Genomic DNA, 7,483 nt, shown 5'->3' with positions numbered 1-7,483 from the left:
TGGGACCCCAAGAAAGCAGAGGGTGGAGCCGGGCGTCGTCCTCTGCCTGGGTCCCTCCACACACGGGTGATCAGGTGGGGGAGAGAAGTGTGTCTTGATGGAAGCTCCCAACACTGAAGTTTGTATTGAAATGTTATAGTTCTTACGTTCTGTATTTTGAAATAATTTCAGATTACAGAAAAGTGACAGGAATAGTACATAGAACTCTGGTAACCCTTCAGCCAGATTCCCTGTTTGCTTATATTTGATTGCATTTGCCTTTCTCATCCACCTACCTACCTGTTCGAGAGTAGGTTGCAGACAGTGTGCCCTGTTACTCCTAAATACTTACCTGTACATTTCCTAAAAACAAGAGTTTCTCCTGCATCACCCACAATTTGCCCATCACATTCAGGAAATTAACATTGGTAGGATATGACCATCAAATCTGCAAATTCTCTTCAAATTTTGCTGATTGTCTCAAAACTGTACTTTATAGAAGAAGAAAGTTGAAAAACACGCAAGCAGCACCTCTTTTTTTTTTCACTCTCTGGCCTGGGACCCCATGGTGTTCAATAGCCATGTGGCTTCCGTTTTTATCAGTCCTCAGTTCCTCAGTCTTCTCTTTTCTGACTTTGAATTAACTTATGACATGGGGCTCCTTCATGGGTTCATTCGGACCTTTTGGGAAGTATGGCCAGTTATTTGGTGGAATGTCCTCAGTTTAGGTTTATCTAATTTTCCTCAAGATATGGTTTAGGTTACGCATTTTTGGCAGAAATACCACAGACATGATACTGTGTACCAAGGAGGGCTTTTTCCTCTCCCACTTTTGTTTATTTACATCAATATGTGGTCTTGGATCCCTGTTTAATTGATGGGATATTCTGATTATTTTGAAGGTCAGGTTAGCCCTGATTTGGCCGGTTTGGGCACCTCTACGCAGGCTCCTGTGCCCCCTCACCTCCCATCTTTCTCTGAGTGCTTCCTTGCTTTCTGACACAGTTCCAGGCCCACCTTGTACTTATTTCCCCAGCCTCGGAAGAAGCCATTTCTCCAAGGAAACCGTTTGTCTGAGTGGAGAATGGTTCTTAGACGCCAAGATGTGGGTGCTGGAGGTGCTCATTGTTACTGGGCTGTCATTGCTTCTAGGCCCTCAGCAGACAGACGTAGGAAGCTGCATGCAACCTATGTGAATATCACATACACATTTCTGTGTCTTACTAGAAACTATGATTTCACATCCATGCCTTCGGTTACAGCCCAGCATCCCAGGGGTCACTCTTGCTGGTCTGTATTTGTATCTCCTTTCTCTGGCTGTGGGAGCCATTCCCATCATCCTCAACACACACACATGAGGTCAATCTTGGTGCGTGATGATCTCCCTGACACACTGGTGGCCTTCTTGGCTGCACCGTGCCTAGTGACCCTGTCAGTGGGTCTCCCTGGCCCTGCAGAATGGTGACTCACCCTTAAAGATTTTTATGCTAGGTAGCAATGCCTAGGAACTGTTTCTTACTAAGACTGTCATTTAGCTTAACTTTTTTTTTTTTTTCATTTAGGAACCTACATTATTTCCTTGCCTGTCTTGAAATAGTGATAATTTAACAAGCCTCCCATTTTTCTTCTTAATTTCTCAGAAAATTCAGGCATTTTCCTTCCCCTCTGATCTCTATTCTGTGTTTTTTCGTTCAGGAGCATCTTCTGGTTTGAGGATTGAATGCATTTTTATATCCTCCACTTTAGGAAAAGTCTGCCCCTTTGTTCCTGGGAGGAAACAAAAGTGGGTCTTAGGCTTCACATGCTCTGCCGTTGTTCTGGGGCCAAGGGTCTTTTAGTACACCCCTGGCTATTCCCTCTAGAACCCCAGCCCTGAGCAATGTCAGAGAGATGATTCCAGCCTGCCTTCATCAGCTGTGAGATGTGGAGATGGTAGGTTCTAGAAGAAAAGTGGTTCTCCCTGGCTGGAGCAAACCAAGGTGCAAGACAGGTCCGCATGCCCTGACATCCAGGCCCCCAGACCATCTAGCTCACTGCAGCCCTCCCAGTGGCCGGGGGATGAGGTCAGGACCAGGGGGGGTGTGGTGCCAAACATCCCCTCATTACTGACCAGGATATCCAGTTCAGGGACCAGCCAAAGAGTAGTAGTGGAGCACTCCGCCCAGGTTTCCCACTCTGCCCCGCTTCATTCACACCTCCATGACACTGGCTCAGAAAACTGTCCTTGGGATACTTTCTTCCTGTGCTCCTCCATCCTCAGCGCCAGCCAAGTCAGAAACAGCCTGCTGGGCTCAGATGCACCAAGATTTCATTGTCAGCACTCAACCTAGATCCACACCTGAAGCCACACTCTCAGAGAGCAGATGGGGAACACCTGACCCATGATTGGCATGTCTTCTGGATCCGTGGTTTCAGTACACTGTCCTACAAATCTTAGGACATTTTGGGCCTCACTTCAGGGTTCTTCTGAAGTCCCTCTTGAGTGGAGGTCAGTGGCCAGTCAACCTCTTGGTGCTTCACCAGGACGCCTGACAGCAGAGGGACCTGTGTACCTGAGGGCTTCCTTGGCAAACAACTGGTTTACCCAGAGTGCTCCACTCCCAGGCTATTGAACCAGGAGTTGCCATCTTCTCCCAGGCCCTTGAACCTGACTGACCCCAGTACTCAGGGGACTTTGTTTACCAGGATCATCCACAGTGCCAAGGTTAGCTGGTCTGTTCATTTCAAAAGAGTGGGTGTAGTGTGTGAAGGCCTCCTACTGGCACTGCAGAGGGAGGGGCAGGCACTGGCACAAGGTGACATTTGGAGGACAGAATCCCTGCCCCAAAGCTGACATTTTGGATGCCAGGTTGACGTCTTAGACTATCAACCCTGAACAAATTTTCCTCCCCCCCTCATTTTGTCCTTCTTTCTTCCCTTTCTTCTTCTCCCAATCCCTGCTTCTCCCTTCTTTTATAACTAATTGTTGCATGAGGTCAGGAGTTCAGAACTCCACTGCACGAGGCAACAGGGCCCTGTTCTCAGGTGCCTGGGCTCTGGCCTTCTCTGCACCTGTCCACGGACTTTGATGTTCAGGAGGGCAGCGGCACCAATGTTTACTGCAGAGTGAGCAGGCACCAGGTGGCCAGTCTGTTCCAGGAATGGTGCTAGTCACTGCTTTAGGCCCTGCAGACAAATAGTAATAATAATAATAATAAGAAGAAGAAGAAGAAGAAGAAGAAGAAGAAGAAGAAGAACTGCATCATGAAATCCAGTGTCAGAAATGGCTGGATCCAGATGTTTAGTGTCTCCTTTCCCCTGTGTCACCTTTAGTAATGGGCAAGTCCTTTGCAAAATATATCCCTGTCTTCTTGTCTCCAAGGTTAAATGGCCTGAGGATCTCAGTGCAAAGAGAACTTCTTTCTCCCAATAGTTCCCCTTTCCCAAGCCCCAGATTAAAAATCATTCGTAGTTCCTTAGATGCTATTTTTTCTGCATTCTAACAGCTATGAGGGAGTCAATGGCCTCTTACAATTGTCATTGGCAGCATTTTTTCCTATTTTGGAGGTGATCAGGACAATGGTACATTTAGGATTAGAATTCATGGCGTCTCAGAGTGGATGCAGTGTGGTGGCCCCGCAGCAGGTTGCGCCCATCCTCAAAACCAAGCATGTCAGCCCGGGGAGGGAGAGTTCCCACAGCCCGGGCTGGGCCAGGCTGGCAGACGCCACCCTGAATGTGGAGGTGATGGTTTCCCAAGGGAGAATCAGGAATGCTGTTTCTGGAAAAGGTGGCCCAGAGGCCAGCTGTCACAGTCACAGAAGTCCCCACCCAGGATCCCTCACAGGGGCCCTATGGAGGGCTCAGGTACCACTGGAGAATGACCTGGAGTTGTGTGTAGAACACGTGCATTTGCTCGGAAAAATGGAGGACTCCCTCATCCAGGGTGTCTTCCCTCTGAATCATGGGATGTTCTGGAAGGTTCTGGAAGGTCTGCCCAGCAGTGGTAACTGTGCACAGCAGCTTTGAAGTCATAGTGGTTGGGTCAGAGTGAGAATCTGGGACCACCTACTGGATCCGTCAGAGGTGAGGGAAGAGCGCCTGGCCACAATCCTCGGTGTAGTTCCCAAATTGCATCCAGAGTGAGGAAGAAAGTCATCTCCACATGCCGAACTCCAAGAGAGTCCGGGTGACACAGGGTGGGACCTAAGAGAGTGCACACTTACTAGAAAAGGTCATGGCCCTGAATGAGGGTGAGCCCTGGGATGAACAACCCCCTTGCTCAGGTGGCTGCCTCAGCTGGCTTCAGGAGTCACAAAACCTTCCGGAGCCTCCCAGGCAACTGCAGTGGCCACGATGAAGGTGCTCAACAAAGGGTCTGTTTCCTTGCCTAAAGAAATGTGCTAGGATCTACAGGTAAAATGTTAGCACACAAAGGAAGGAAGCTTGAATTAAAAAAAAAATGCATTGGATGCTAGATCAGGAAGAAAATGCAAGAGAAGGTGAGGAAGCCGGTGGGGCAGGATGAATTCTCGACTTCTCATTTCTCTGCACAACACGATGTAAACTCGACAGTATCAATGTACAGCTGTGTGGAGCTCTTCAGAAAGGTGCTCCCCAAAGCGTGAGCAGGGCTGGCCCCAGAGAGTGGGACTTGAGGGTCAGGGAGGACCTCCCTTTACGTTGTCATGTTTGGGCGGACCTCGCCCCTTGGAATGGAGCCTGGAGGTTTCAGCAACCTCAGCCCCTCTGAGGCAACCCAGAGGAAGCTGGCCTCCCTGAGGTGTCTTCCTTCCTCCTTACATCACTTCCTGGTCCCAGTGGTGCTACTGGAAAAACTAGACTCAGGGAGGTGGCACCCGGCAGCTCTGCAGGTGGGGCCGGTGGGGAGGCTGCCCTTGCTCCAGGAGAAAGGACAGGGTGGCCTCCTCCTGGGCTGTGGAACTCAGGCAGAGCCTCTCCTTTTCCTTTCCATCTTTCCTGGTGGCTGTGGGGAAGAACTTGCTCTTCGAGGGTGACCTTGGCTGGTGCGGGGAAGGACACTGGGTGATGTGGGACCCCATCTTTGCCTTCAAGGAATGACTCTTTATAAGTGGGATGATGCCGGAGACCAGGGGAGGGCATGGCCGCGTGCTGGCACATAGCCAAACCCATCACCTTTGTGGGATCAGTGAAGCCAGACCAGACCTCCTGAGGAGGGGTCTGCTGAGGAGCCAGCCCAGCTGGTCTCTTCAGGGTGAATGGGAAGGGGTGCATGGAGGAGGAGGAAGGGAGGGAAGGTGCGGAGGGATGTGTCCCCAGAGAAGAGCTGGAAAGTGCCCTCTCACGATAATGGTGGACGGAGATGTGCTGGCGTTTCCCTTCATTTGCCGATCAGCCAAGGTGTGCGACCTGACAAGCCCACCTGGTGCCCTAATGAGGCTGTGGCTGGATGTTGTCACTTATAGGCCAGCCACTGGCCTGGTGGAGACCACATCGGGAGGTGGTGAGTCTGTCTGTGGGCCGTGTGGCTCTGAAAACCATTTGTTCCTAGACCACAATGAGCTAAACAAGCATTTAGAAAATGTATACTCATTAGACAGAATAATGTTATGTCCATTCAATCTACCAACAATAATGTCAATCTTTAGGGGTGGAGGCACCAGACTCTGAAGGACAGAGAGAAGAGTGGGACAGAAGAGGACCACCTGAGCGCCCTCACCAGGAGCAGGTAGACACCCAGATGGCCTCCCACTCTCCACTCCATCAGCAGACAGGACAAGTTTGAACCAGATGTGCCTGAACCCCACAACTCCAGGCATATCCAGAGTGGGGCTGGGGGAAGCAACTCAGCAGGAGGAAATCGGGTAGACTCTATGTACTTAAGACGTGACCTGCACCCCACCTCCACCCCTCCAGGCTCTCTCCCTTCTCTCAGCACCTCCAAGCAGGAAAAGATCTGCAGACCTGACATTTAGAAGTTCCCTCCATCATGCTGCAGTGACAGTCACCCAGTGATAAGCTCTCCCACACACACAGAGCTTCCAAATATCTGTTGCTAACTGACGTCTGAAAAACGAACAGAGAGCCCACTAGAACAAAGAAAGCCCTAACATGAAAGACAAAGACACGACCATCCTAACCAATCCAACAAGCAGATTAAAAAAGCAGAGAAAACAAAGTATGGATCAGAAGAAGACTTTTTCAAAATCTATAATGTCTCAGAACAAACATTTTAATGAACACCAGCTCAGGAGTGTGTGTGTGTGTGTGTGTGTGTGTGTGTGTGTGTAAATATTTAGAGAACAGAAATGAAATTTTTTTAATGTGATGAGAAAAATAAAACTCTCAAAAGTAGAAAATAAGTCTAAGAAATCAAAGAAAAGAATTTATCAGAGAAAGAAGAACAAATAGGCAAAGAAGTGGAACATAGGAGAGGAAAGGAAAGAAAATTAGAGAATTATTCCAGGAGGCCCATCATCCCAATAATAGGAGTTTCAAAAAAAGAAAAAGAAGAAAATGTTTCCAAACTAAAGTACAGGAATCTCACATAAAAAGGGCTCAGCAAGTGCTTAGAGTGATGGCTAGGAGAACAGCCATTGCAAGCCCAGCATGGAAGGATGCCAGGTTGGGGATGGGGTGGTGATGCCAGGACAGGGATGGGGAGGTGACTCCAGGATGGAGCTGGAGAGGTGATCCTAAATGCTTTCAGGTGGAGTGCAAGAAGATGCTAAATCAGATATCAGATGCGTCAGACTTCTAGACAACAAAAAGGGAAGCTTGAAGGCAAGAGAACAATGCTGTCAACATTTTAAGGAAAGTGATTTTCAATTTAGAACTTTCAATTTTGTCCTTCAAATCTCAACTTCCTGTTCATATTTCCATTTTTCTATCTGTTGTGCTATATTCTGCATAAGTTACCTTTAAATGGGAACTGCCCCTTCTAGTTGCTGAGTTGAGCTAACTTTGTTATAATGAGGCTATATCTATTCTATAGTTAAGATACTCACTGAGATTTTTATTTCACTCACTATACTTTCCATTTCCCAATGTTCTACTCCATTCTTTCGGAATCTGCCTTGTTTTCTTGGTAGCATCTTGTGCTCATTTCCTTGTTTTATATCTGTAATCATTTTAAACATACCTGTTAAAAGCCATCATCTGATAATCCTATTACCTAGGGTTCTTAGGGATCCAATTCCTCTGCTTGTTGGGTCTGCTGGTGGATTGTTTCCTTGTGTGATTTATAATTTTGGATTGTGCGTTCATTTTCAGTAGGACTCTATCTGTGAGAATCTTTTGTGCTTGAGCTGAAGCTGTCTTTACTGAGAGATTTTGTGTTTTCAAGACTCTCAGTTGTCTTGCCAGCCTGTGATCATTTTTGTGCTAATTCTGTGGCTCTGTGGGTCCTGGACTATGCAGGGAGTATAAATTCAAATCCAAAACCTGAACAAGACAGGCCCATCATTACAAGCTCTTAAGGGGCATTCCCTTCTCCTCTCCTCTCCTCTCTTTCTCTTCTCTTCTCTCTCTCTCTTTTTTTTTT

The sequence above is a fragment of the Pan troglodytes genome, chromosome 22 (genome assembly GCF_028858775.2).
Source record: "Pan troglodytes isolate AG18354 chromosome 22, NHGRI_mPanTro3-v2.0_pri, whole genome shotgun sequence".
Taxonomy (NCBI): Eukaryota; Metazoa; Chordata; class Mammalia; order Primates; family Hominidae; genus Pan; species Pan troglodytes.
This window is presented reverse-complemented; position numbering follows the sequence as displayed.